Raw genomic sequence first — 13746 nt, forward strand, 5'->3', positions numbered from 1 at the left:
TTTAATTCCTTCATCAGTTCCGGATCATTCGAGTTTGTGTTTTGTCGAACACAATGGGTTCAACACCAGCATCAACTGCAGATTGATTCGAGATTCTCCTTTGCAAGTCATTGGAAACTTGCACTTCAACTCCTGCAAACTCCATTTGGGTGGTATCTTCTTCAGTTGGCATCACGGGTATGTCCACTTCATGAGCTTCAGACTCTACCACTTCCTGAAATGGAATAAGTGCTATAGCCGAGCTTACGGCTTCTTGATCTCTGTTGCTTGGGTTGCTCGAACCCATGTGTGCACTTCCTGCAGATGGAGTTTTACTGTTTCTTTTCGAGAGCTTTGAGGTGTGCTTGTAGAACCACCTCCTTCTGATCCTTTCTTTCGATTTGTTTCTTGCCATAGTCAGGTCCAAATTTTCTGAAAAGAGTTCTGTAGATTCCAACATTTTTGTGTCTTCTGAGAGGCACATTCTTCTTCTCAGAATTTCTCCAACAATAAGTCCATACCCAACTTTATGCAAAAAGTGATTTCCTTCAAGTGGTCTGCCATGAGGTTTTGCATTGTTTACAAAGATAATAGGCGATTGAAGATGTATTTTGCCAGTTGAATTTTATTCCTTGCATGATTCCATTCATCAGACTCACGGATGTTCCAGATAAATCATCCACACTTCCAAGCTTATTGTCCAGAATCTTGTACATCATCTCTATGAGCATATCATATTCTGGTTTCAGCACGTTCTTTGGCTTGGTTGAGTCGTGAATCACAGGTGCTTTTGGACACGAATTTCGTTCCAGAAGGATTGAGCATCATAATGGTGAGCTTCTGGCATTAGCTCCGAATCAGGAAATTTGAAGCACTCCTTGATGTCTTTTTCACAAATTTGAACATCTGTTCTTCCAACTTTAGAGTGAATCACGTTGTTCTTCACAGTGGCATGCAAATAGAACTCGGTCACATCTGTTTCAAAAACTCCAACATATTTGTAGGTGAAGAAATCGTATAGTCCACAATCCTTCAAAGCATTGAGAATCTTCTTTGCTAATTCTTTGTCGACGGCTCCAAAAATGAAAAACTCTGGATTGAGTGTCATCCCATCGATCAATTGTTGTTGTAGAGTAAGCAGATTTTTGGGTTGCATGGCTTTGGTTCCAGACATGGTGTTCGCCGGTGAGATTGAGAGCTTGAGAGAGAGAGATTTCTGATCTTGGTAGAACTGGAATTTTGTCTGAGAGAATACGAAGGTTTCGTATGTTTAAGAAGATTTAGAGGGGGTATAATTCTCAGATAGAAATCTCAATTGAGACCTTTAGAATAGGTGTGGTGACAAGGCACTTTAAGGGTGGAGGTGTCTTTTGGTTAAGGTGTTACTAGGAGAGAGAAAAAGGTTATCATTAGCAGACAAGGGCATTAAATGCCTCACAGTCTCTTAGGTACTCTATATACGTAAGGTGTATAGAGTAAGATGATTATGAATGGACACCTCTGATTATTTTTGAAGATTTGAGAGAGAGGTTGGATTTGGGAGGAGATTTACGAGAGAGAGATCTGATTTTGTGAGAGAGGGTGAGATTTTTGTGGGATTTAATTTATGAGTGGAAGATCAAGAGGTGTAGATTTGAAAGGTGAAGAGTTTTAATGGGATTGGGTTTATGGGGTAGAGGTTTAAGGGGTGGAGGTTTTAAATCCAATCTGATCTCTTCCTTTTTCATCTCAAAAATATATAAACGTTAGATGTATCATTTATAAAAATATAATCACATAAATATTCACACATAAATTATAATCATACACAAATATTTCGGGTAACTCACACAAAATTTTGAAACATATATGAATATTAAAAAATTAAATCACATCCATATATAAACAAACATATACACGGTAAACTCCTAATCACAATAACATAGATTTAGAAATTAGACAAATTTCAATTAACACAAAATTAAACATACATATATATACGGTAGTTTCTAAAACACATAATCAAAAAAAATTTAGAAACTAACAAATTATTTTTAGATACCAATTAACATAAACTAATTAAAAACATTTAGTAATTAAATCATAACAACACAATAGGCACCATTTTAACATAAACAAATAAATCATAAAACATATTATGCATGACTACAATTAAAAACATAGATATGCGATTAAAACAAATAAACACAAATTTTCGAAAAATGAATTGCATGGCACATATTTTCACGTTAAATTTACATGCAATTTTATAAGTATACTAAACACATTGAACTAAATTATTCATGCAATTTCGAATAAATATATAAACGTATATATTAAATAAAAATTATATGAGCACAAGTATCAATTTAAATCATGAGATTAAGTCCAGTGATACTTAGCTCATTTCAAGCATTCCCAACTCATGCCTTAAGGTAGAAAATCTCGTTTCGCATAAAGGCTTCGTGAGAATATCTGCAACTTGGTTCTCCGTAGGGATATACTCGATTTTTAGATCTTTCTTTCAACATGATCCCTTATGAAATGATGTCCTATGTCGATATGTTTGGTTCTTGAGTGAAGCACTGGATTGTGGGTGATAGCGATTGCACTTGTATTGTCACAAAATATGCTAACATCGTCGCAATTCACTCCATAATCCTTCAATTGTTGCTTCATCCACAAAATTTGAGCACAACAACTTCCTGCAGCAATGTATTCGCCTCGGCGGTACTAGTTGCGATGGAATTTTGCTTTTTGCTAAACAAGAAACAAGCCTTCTCCCAAGAATTGACACGTTCCGGAGGTGCTTTTTTGTCTATTTACAACCTGCAAATCGCATCTGAAAAACCAGTTAGCGTAAAATCTGTACCTTTAGGATACCACAATCCAACATTGATTGTGCCTTCAAGTATCTTATGATTTTCTTTGTTGCGGTGAGGTGGCTTTCTTTTGGATTTGCTTGAATCTTGCACACACTCCCACAGCATAAGAATGTCCGGCCTGCTTGCAGTGAGGTATAGTAGTGAACCATCATTCCTCTATACTTCGTTTTGTTCGACATCTTTTCCATCTTCGTCTTTGTCTAGCCTTATTGATGTACTCATAGGAATTTTGATCGATGATTTTCCATCAAGGCCAAACTTCTTTATCAAGTCGCGGGTGTACTTTGCTTGATTGATGAATATTCTTCATTCAATTGTTTGACTTGTAAGCCCAAGAAATAATTCAATTCACCCATCATGCTCATTTCGAATTTATTCTGCATAAGCTTCGAAAATTTCTCACACAAAGAATTGTTAGTGCTTCCAAAAATAATGTCATCAACATATATTTGCACTAATAAAATATGATCACCATCTTGAATTCTAAAAGAGAGTTTTGTCAACAAGGCCTTTGGTGAATCCACAGCTTATCAAGAACATTGACAAGGTATCATACCAAGCTCTAGGTGCTTGTTTCAACCCATACAATGCCTTTTTAAGTTTGTAGACTTTATCACCTTCGCCTTTTACCTCAAAACCTGGGGTTGTTCGACATAAACTTCTTCTTCGAGTAGTCCATTCAAGAATGCGCTTTTCACGTCCATTTGATAAACGGTGAAATCTTTGTGTGCGCATAGGCTAGGAAAATCCTTATAGCTTCGAGTCTGGCTACCGGTGCAAAGGTTTCATCAAAATCTATTCCTTCTTCTTGAGAGTATCCTTTTGCAACGAGCCTTACTTTATTCCTAACAATCAGGCCTTCTTCGTTTGCTTTGTTCCGGAAGACCCATTTAGTTCCTACAACATTGTGGTTCATTGGTCTTGGAACAAGTTCCCAAACGTCATTTCTTTTGAATTGATCGAGTTCCTCTTGCATGGCGTCAATCCAACTTGGATCATTTAGAGCTTCGTCCACTTCTTTTGGTTCAATCTGAGATAGATAACATGTGAACAATGCTTCCATGGTAGATGATCTTGTTTTCACGCCATCTCGAACATTTCCGATCACTAATTCTGGTGGGTGATTTTTGAGCCATCTTAAGTCTGGTTCAAATGGGTGCATGGTACTGGGTGGATTTACTGGTTGAGAAGAGGTAGCACGGGTTCGAATTTCTGCTTCATTTTCTAGATTTCCAACTTCTCCAGTAATTGCATCCAAGGGCTGATTTGCAATTTCCACTTCAACTGCATCCCTGGGTTGATTTGCAATTTCAATACCAATTGCATCCTGGGTTGATTTGCAATTTCAATACCAATTGCATCCCGCATTTCATTTCTTACTGGATGAGAGATGGGATTTTCTAGAGAATTAATTTCCAACTCATCCATTCCCTGCAAAATATTTTCTTCACACGTATCATCAGTATCACAAAAATCAATATGACACTTGTTACCATTTTGCTCAATATTTTCGCCATTTTCGTCCAGAGCATCAATATTGACGTGTGATTTTTCATCAAATACCACGTGTATGGATTCTTCAACCACCATTGTTCTTTTGTTCAACACTCTGAATGTTTTGCTGGTAGTCGAATATCCTAGAAAAATTCCTTCATCTGCACGCTCATCAAAAGCTTTTAGATGCAATTTATCATTAATATGAATAAAGCACTTGCATCCAAAAATATGAAAATAACCAATATTTGGTTTTCTCCCTTTATATAGCTCATATGGCGTCTTCTTATACTGCTTATGGATCATGCTTCGATTTTGCGTATAGCAAGCAGTGTTGATAGCTTCCGCCCAATATCTTTTCGGGAGACCGGCTGCACTAATCATCACTCGTGTGGCTTCTTTAAGCGTCCGGTTTCTTCTTTCGGCAACACCGTTTTGTTGTGGTGTTCTAGCGGCAGATAATTGATGAGAAATTCCATGTGAATTACAAAAAGCTTGTATAACTCCATTCACGAACTCGGTTCCACGATCGGTTCGGATTTTTGATATTTGCAATTCTTTCTCATTTTGTAGTTGCTTCAACAGCTTCGGCAACACTTGTTCAACTTCATTTTTCTTCTTGAGAAACACGGTCCAAGTGTACCTGGAAAAATCATCAACAACAACAAGAGTATATTTCTTACCACTTACACTTATTGGATCAACCGGTCCAAATAAGTCCATGTGTAGCAAGCTTAGCGGTCTTGATGTTGATTCGTGCATCTTAGACTTGAATGATGATTTGATTTGCTTTCCGCGTTGGCATGCATCACACACTTGGTCCTTCTTGAAGATAATACTTGGTAGTCCTTCAACTAGATTTTTCTTTGCAAGCTGATTGATGGTCTTGAAGTTTAAATGGTTGAGCTTTCTGTGCCATTCCCAATTTGCTTCATTCGAATTTCTGGCCATTAAGCATACTGAATCTTTGCTTGTGCTCCAATCAACAACATACATGTTCTTTCGCCTTTTTCCAGTGAGCACAACTTCATTTGAGAGCTCATTTTTGATTAGGCAATTATCTTTGGAAAATTCCACAAGATAGCCTTTATCACAAAATTGACTAGTGCTCAACAAATTGAATTTTAGGCCTTCAACAAATGAAACATCTTCGATCTTCAAACCATTTCTTTCAATTGTACCAACTCCTTTTGTAGTTCCATAATTTTGATTTCCTCCAAATATAACTTTTGGTCCATCTATTTTCTTGAAATTCACTAGACAAGATTTATTTCTAGTCATGTGGCGTGAGCAACCACTGTCGATGTACCAAACATCCTACAAAAAAGATTAGTTGGTTTTAGGTACCCATACTTGCTTGGGTCCTTTGCTGTTAGTAATTTTTGGTAACCAAACCCACCTTGGTCCTATTGAATTAAGATAAGGCGGTTTGTAACCATTTGAAACACGATAATCATAATTAACTTTTGAAAACATTTTTGGCGCCGGGTTTTGAAAAACATTTTTATATCTAGGCACCTGGGAAGAGGATTGTTGCTTTGGTCTATAAGAAGCATTTAAACAAGATTTACACAACCAATCCTTTTGAGTGGAATAAAATCTTCCATCTCTATTTCTAGAAAAGCTTCCCTCTTTTCTAAAAATTCTTTTTGCACTTGACTCTTTGGCATATCTTTGCTTGAAGAATTTTTGTTGCTTTGCCGTGTTATTGAACTGTTTTGGCCTTTCAACATTCAACTTTGCTTTTGTTTGATAGCCAAGTCCTTGTCTCATTGTGCTATTCTGACTTTTAACAAATTTTACCACTTGCACTTTATTGGTTAAAGGAGTAGTAAGATTAGTTAGTTTTGGAGGAGTTTGAGAACATGTGGAGTCATAACCAATTCCGGTTCTATCTCCTGATGGCTTTTGCATGTTTACCATTTTATCCATAATTTTGGACGAATTAGTAAACGTAGCAATGGTAGCCCAAAGGTTATGTTCTCTAACCTCTCTAGATTTACACTCTTCTTGAAGTTGAATATTTTCACTCTTCTTGAAGTTGAATATTTTCACTCTTTAAGTTACTCACTTCAAGTAAAGCATCTTGCAATTTTTTATTCATCTCTTCTTTTTCAAGAATTAAAATATTATTGCGCTCCTTGAGTTGAGGATGAGTGAGCATAATCTCTTGACAATCCCGCATTAGACTGCCAATAGATTCACGAGAAAAAGAGGAATTAACAGAATTGAAAGAATTAGATCTTACCTCTTCTTCCTCTGCTCCAAGAGCCATAAAGCACTCTTCACTTGAACTCAACTCAATTGATTTGCATATTAGAGCCGTGTCATCTTCCGAACTTGAGCTTTCATCACTTGATGACAATTCATTCGACTCATCATTTTCATTTGGTTCATTGCTAACGAGAGCTTTTCTTTTGTCGCGCTTGAACCTTCGATCTTTGCTTTCAGATTTATTCGGTGTAGATTCAACATTTATGCCTTGATACTTGCTAACGATCGGATACGGACAATTTATTTTGAAATGTCCGGGTTTGCGGCAATTGTAGCATAAATTGTTGTTTTCTTCGACTTTCTCTTCTTGTGTCGTGCGAGAGACGAATTTTCCACGAGCAGAATTTTTGTTGTCTCCTTTTCGCATAAACCTTTTGAACTTTTTCACAAAAAGAGCAAATTGTTTGTCAGTTATAAAATCAATATTATCTACTGACCTGGAGGTTGACGGTTGTTCGGCCATTAGAGCTGGATTTCGAATTTCATGAACTTCATCATCTTTGGCCTTCATTTCGAACTCATATGCTTTAAGATCACTAAATAATTTGTCGGTTGACAATATTCTTAGATCTCGGTGATCTCGCATAGCCGTAACCTTCATATCCCAAGTAGATGGTAAGCCTCGTAGAACTTTGAGATTAATTTCCTTTTGGCTAATATTTTTGCCAAGGTCATTAATTTCTCCAAGGATTTTGATCATTCGAGCTTCCATATCAACAATGGATTCGTTTGAGAGCATTTTGAAGTCCTCGAACTTCTTCATAGCAATAGTGAGCTTGTTATCTTTCTCTTGTTCATCTCCTTCTCCGATCTTGATGAGAGTATCCCAAACTTCTTTTGCACTTGTACATTTTCGAACCTTTGGGAATATTGTATCATCAATGGCTTTGAACAGAATATCTTTGGCAATGTTGTCAAGATTGTTCCTTTTTCTATCATCCTGCGTCCATTCCGGTTTTGGCTTTGGTACGAATTGTTGAGCATCCGGAGATAGAAGAAAAGCCGTATTTACTTTCAATATTTCGATCGGGCCAGTGGAAATAACTTCCCACATTTCATCGTGTAAAGCTGATAGATGAACCTGCATACGAACTTTCCAATCATCAAATTTATCAAGTGAAAATAACAGATTTTGAGCTAAATCTTTATTCATCTTCTCGATGGATACGAGAGACAAATAATCCAATTTACACACACTGGGTAAGATGGATCTGCCTAGCAGTCAGAAACAAGGTTGACCCAAATAGACAACCTGCTCTTGATACTAATTGACACAAATAGGCTAACAGGCCTTGATACCAATTGTTAGTATCGATTAGAGACAAATTCTGACTCGGATAGGCACCAGCTCTGATACCAATTGTTGGTCCCAAAAGAGGTAAGGTGAAAGTCTAGAGGGGGGGTGAATAGACTTTCAAACTTTTTCGCACAATATAACAAAAGGTAAGACAGAGATAAACCAAGACTCTTAACTAGATTGTTAGAGTCCGGTGCACAGCGGAATTAAATAAACGATACGGTGTGTGTGTAGATCGTGTCAAGATTATTGACGTGAGAAGCAAGCAAGAGCGGTAAGTAAAGAAAGCAGTAAAGAACACAAGGCAATTTATAGTGGTTCGCGAGGTGATGTAATCCTCCTACTCCACTTGCTCTTTTCTCCAAGAGCTAATTCACTATATCCACCACTTCTAGGTTCCAAGATACAATAATTCCGTGATCTAGTGCTTTGATCACCAAGCCCACACTAATCACGCCCAGTGCCTCCGACACTGCTGCTTCGGGTTTCACGTCGCCGCGTTACTTTCCCAGGATTTCACAACTCCGTGCTACTTTCCCCCCGTCTTCTACGATCCGGTAGAAACGTATCCTCCGTGATCTGGTGCTTTGATCACCAAGCCCACACCAATCACGCCCAATGTCTTCCCGACACTGCTGCTTCGGATCTCACAGCTCCGTGTGACAATCCAGGATTTCACAACTCCGTGTTACTTTCCTCCTTTCCCTTGTTTTGCTCCAAAACAAGTTTTGCCTTGCTTCCAACTTTGAGATTCTGTAGATGATCTTCGTTGATGCCCTGAATCTCTTGAAGTTGATGAAGATTTCAACACTCTTGGATATTTCTTTTCTAAGCTCTGTATCACTCTGAGTGTTTATCTCACAAAAGATATATCAATTTAAGCTCCTGAGATGGAAAGCTTTCTTTGAATTTTGTATGCTCTGTTTAGCTCTGTATTCTTGCTCTATTGCGTTCTTGCTTCTGCTTTCCTCAGCTTCAATCTTCATCTATTTATAGCTGGTAATGAGAATCCGTCCGTTGGAAAGAAACGGTCTCATTTTCGAATTTTGCTTAGCTGTATAGCCTTTTGTCAGAAGATAAGATAACGTTGCAGATCTTGTCAGATATTTCAAATTGAGCTTGAGGTTTCAGCAAAAATGGCGTCCCATGAATCTCCATCTGGTGTAGATCACGCCTCTTGGGATTTTTATCTTCAAAATATATTCTCCAATATAATCCCTTACTAGTTAAACTAGTATTTTTGCTTCGGCAACTTCTTCTAATATCTTCCTCTGTACTTCGCGTGTCTGGGTCTGTAGACTGCTCCCAGACTTCATCTCTTCAATTGACTTGGGAAATCTCTTCCCTTGTGAAACTTCATCCCTTTCTATTTTGGGAAATAAAATCTCTATCCCTTGCTAGATTTGTCAATTGAATTCTCATCACTTAATTTGGAATTGCAATCTCATCCCTTGCAATCTATATCTCCAATTGAATTGAAGCCTTGTAAATCTCATCCCTTCAAATTGATTTCCCTGTTTCAATTTCGGGGTTCCAATTTGTTTGGGATAACCAATTTGAGAAACTGCATCCCTTCACTTGTAAACTTCATCCCTTAGTCAATTTGGAAATCTCATTCCCTTTGACTTTGCAAATTGCATCCCTTGAAATCTCATCCCATAGACTTGCAAATTGTATCCCTTCGGCCAAATCATCGCCTCTAACTTGATCAGATGGAATTTTAACTTGGCTTCTTTAAAATATGTGGGATGTGAGATTCGAACCTATGACCTTTGCACATAATATTTCAAACTTCTACCATCTCGTCCGTACAACCTATTGGTTATCTTCTTGTTCCACTTGGTGTACTCCTTTCTTTCCATAGATGCTTGATCTTCAAGATAGCTTCATGCAAACTTCTAGTCACGTTCTTTCTTCTTCGGGATTTCTTGAGGGATTTTCTCAAATTTCATACGCATACATCTTCCTCTTCTGTTTGCCATTTTCTCTTGACAAATTCTTGATTTTTGGCTTGATATCTTCTTCATCCATTTCCTCAACTAATGAATTTATTTTTCCCTTTCTTGGTCTAAGACTCGACTAGTCTAATAAAATAAAATTGGGGATCTACGAATTACAATATGGCTTATCAAAATCTATTACAATTTATTCCTAACAACATAAAACGCAGAGCACATGAAAATCATTCCGAACAGCTTCTTAGTTCATCTAGGAGGTAGAGCAAAGTCTGATAACGTGTTAAAAGTAAAATCAGAATAGAGAAATAAGGGAGAAAGGGAGAATCATCTCCATATTCATTCTTTCTATTGTAAGAATATATATACATACAAGGTAATGTAACGGAAGTAATAATGGAAATAATTACCTAACAGTTACAACCGTTACAATACTATATAATAATGTTCATAATAAGTATAATATTTATAACATAATTATAATAATAATTTATGAATATACAAAGCATGCATGAATTTTTGCATATTAATATATTATTATATTATTATTAACTCATAAATTCTTAATAAATTGCAACACTTGAGTCAATTTAAAATAAACCTCAAAATTAAATTAAAATTCAAACAGCAAATTTAAAACTTAATATTTGTCCAAAATTGAATGATGATTTAATAATAAATTAATGAGGAATTAAATTGAACAATTAAACTAAAGTAGGCTGAGGACCCTAGAAGAAGTCTAAATATGATGATGAAAAACACTAAAGCAAGCCCAATAACTAAAGTAGGCTCAGGATTTTTTTTTTTTTTAGTATTGGACCAGGTTTGCCCCAATGGGCCTGACCCGGCCCAACCCTCATAACCCATCATCATCTTCTTCATGTTGATTAAACAACCAGAAGACTTACCTCCTGCAGCGCCGACGGGAGAAGAAAGAAGAAGCAACAACAGGCCTGCTCCTCACACGGAAATCTCGGTGATGAACTGAAGAAGCAACCAGTGCAGCCGGACGGAGGAAGAATGGAGACAGGAGTCACAATGGCGCCGCTGAAGGAGGGGAGGGAGAAGTCAACTGTTCGCCGGAAAACCCAGCACGGCTCCGCCATCTTGCCTTGCTGCAACGCCTAGTGTCCTACCGTCGCCGTCCTCAGTCACTGACGCCACCTGGATACCGTCGCCGGCAACTTCAACCCGCGGACACCACCACCCAACGCCCGCCGTCGTCGACATGTACGCCGGAGTCCATAGTACCAGCGTACATGGTTCGGCGATTTATGCCGGAAAACTAAATTCGGCGGAAGGGAGAAAACAGGCAGAAAACTGAAGTCCATCTATCTTGTTGTTACTGTTGCTTCACCCCTAAATGGACATCGTACAACCGACGATTCTCCGGCAAATCCAAAATAGTAAACAAACAATTCCAAGCATAAATTTCAAAAAAAAATTAAAATCGCTCTTAATGTTGAAATTGAATCAATGATTCAAAATCAACTAAAATTAATTTTTGGCCGTCTTAAACCAATTACAAATAATACATTCAAAATATACATAATATTTTGCTTAATTATATCAAAAGATATATTTTTATATGCATATTTTGATGAATTAGAATGAATGTAATTGAAAACCAAAGCATATACTAAATTTCATGTATATGAAATCAATGTTGATTTTTAGGCAATACAATCAACCAGACAGAGATTATAAAGGCTCTGATACCAAATGTTAGATATACAATAGTCTAACTATATGAACCATAGTATACGAGAAACCTAACCTCGTATGATAGCGGAAGCTGATCTCCAGCCATAGTTGATGTTCCTGTGGATTGGTATCTACTGAGCAGTCTGAGTACCGTAACTGAATGTGCTATCTAATCCATAATCCTGTATCCCATCAATTCAGGTTATATTAGGCACAGAGTTTGGTTGACTAACAACTACTAGTTATTAAGTCTAACCAGACCACTTAATAAGCCTAGTCAACTTGCACCACTTAATTAAGGCCCTAATATATAATATACAATATATATTATAAGGGAAAATCTTACACAAAAATCTTAGCTTAACAAACGAACACGAACACAAACACTCCAAAATTCTTAACAAACGAACACGAACAACCTCATTTCGTTTATGTTCGGTTCGTTACCAGCCCTAATTCGCTACATTGTCCCTACAATGTCTTTATTAAAAAAAAAATATTCATTATCAATAAATTAATTAAGAGAAATAATTTCATTAGTTATATTGTCTTTATTTTTCTACAATGTAAAAATTCTTTACATTCAAATTCATCAATTGATTATATTCACTACATTGTTTATTATCTGTTTTTGTGCACTATTTTTTAATTAAATATCAAAGTTATAATATAAAATAATGCTATATATTTATTTACCAAGTATTTTAGTAATACCATGAAAAAATTTAAAAAATTTAAATTAATAAAGCCAATTATATTGTCTCACTTCAATTTGTTGTGTAAAAATCACACAACAAATTGAAGTGAGAAACAACTTTGCAATGTCCTTGATTGTTTGACAATCAGCAGTTAGCGGTTAGCGTTAGCAGATTATATTAGCGGATTTGACCAGCGAATTATATCAAGGATTGGTAAATAGATATTTGAAAAAATTAGCTGTTTAAATTAACATTTAAAATGAGCTAAGGGTATAATAATAATAATAATAATAATAATAATAATAATAATAATAATAATAATAATAATAGTAATAATAATAATAATAATAATAATAATAATAATAATAATAATTGTTTTAATAATAATTTTTTTTTTAAAATATAGATGTGTTTTGGGGAATCATTCTCAAAAACGTTAAGTGAAAATATTGTAAATTGCAATGTTTGTATTTTCAGTGGCTTTGAACAAATTGTTGAATAACCAAAACACTTTCTTTAGCATTTTGATATTTGAGTTACATCATATTTACCAATCGTCCAATATCTTTGGGTTACATTATATAAAATTTTTAAATTTTTACTACATCTAAATTCCTTATATTTAGATTCAAAAAAAAAAAATTCCTTAAATTAGGAATTTATTTAATAATAATTTATTCAACAATAATGGTTAAACTAAATGAACACTGAGCAAAACACCTAAAGGACTGGTACCGTTGATTCATTCATTGATCTTGTATATATGTGCATTCATTAAATATATTAGAACTCTTTGCAACAAAAATACTTGGTTACTATTTAAAAAAAAAAAAGTTTAGTAACAATTATAATGAATCTCCTATATTACATTGTATTCATATACTATGAATTACATATTTAAATAAACAAATTAGACGAATCCTTCAAAAAAAAAAAAATAGAATTATAACTACAACATTAATCTAATTCTAATATTAAAGTCTTAATAGAACTCTAACCACAAATCCTACTGCCGGAATCTCCTCAAACAATATTAGTATATATTTAATATTTTATGCTTTAATTTTTATTTGCTCTTCCTTATGTCCAGTATTTGGTTTCAACCATACCCATACAATTATTTTATTGACAATTATAATCAACCTTGACTATATTATCTTGCAAATAGGCCCTCGAACTTTAACTTAAAAGTCAATTAGGCCCTTAAACTTTTTAAAGGTGCAATTACACCTATCAACAATTCATTTAGGTGCAATGAAGCCCAAAAACAAGTTAATGACCTGTTATCACAGGTCATTAAGGTTCAGGCCACATTCCGGTGAAATTTCCGGCAAAAAAAAAAAAAAATGACCGGTGAAATTTCCGGCAAAAAAAATGACCGGCGAAATTTCCGGCAAAAAAGTGACCGCCGGCGACCGTTCGTCAGTCGCCGATCACTTTTTTTTTTTTTGCCGGAAGGTGGCCTGAACCCTAATGACTTG

This window comes from Ipomoea nil, unplaced genomic scaffold (genome assembly GCF_001879475.1).
Source record: "Ipomoea nil cultivar Tokyo-kokei standard unplaced genomic scaffold, Asagao_1.1 scaffold2779, whole genome shotgun sequence".
NCBI lineage: Eukaryota > Viridiplantae > Streptophyta > Magnoliopsida > Solanales > Convolvulaceae > Ipomoea > Ipomoea nil.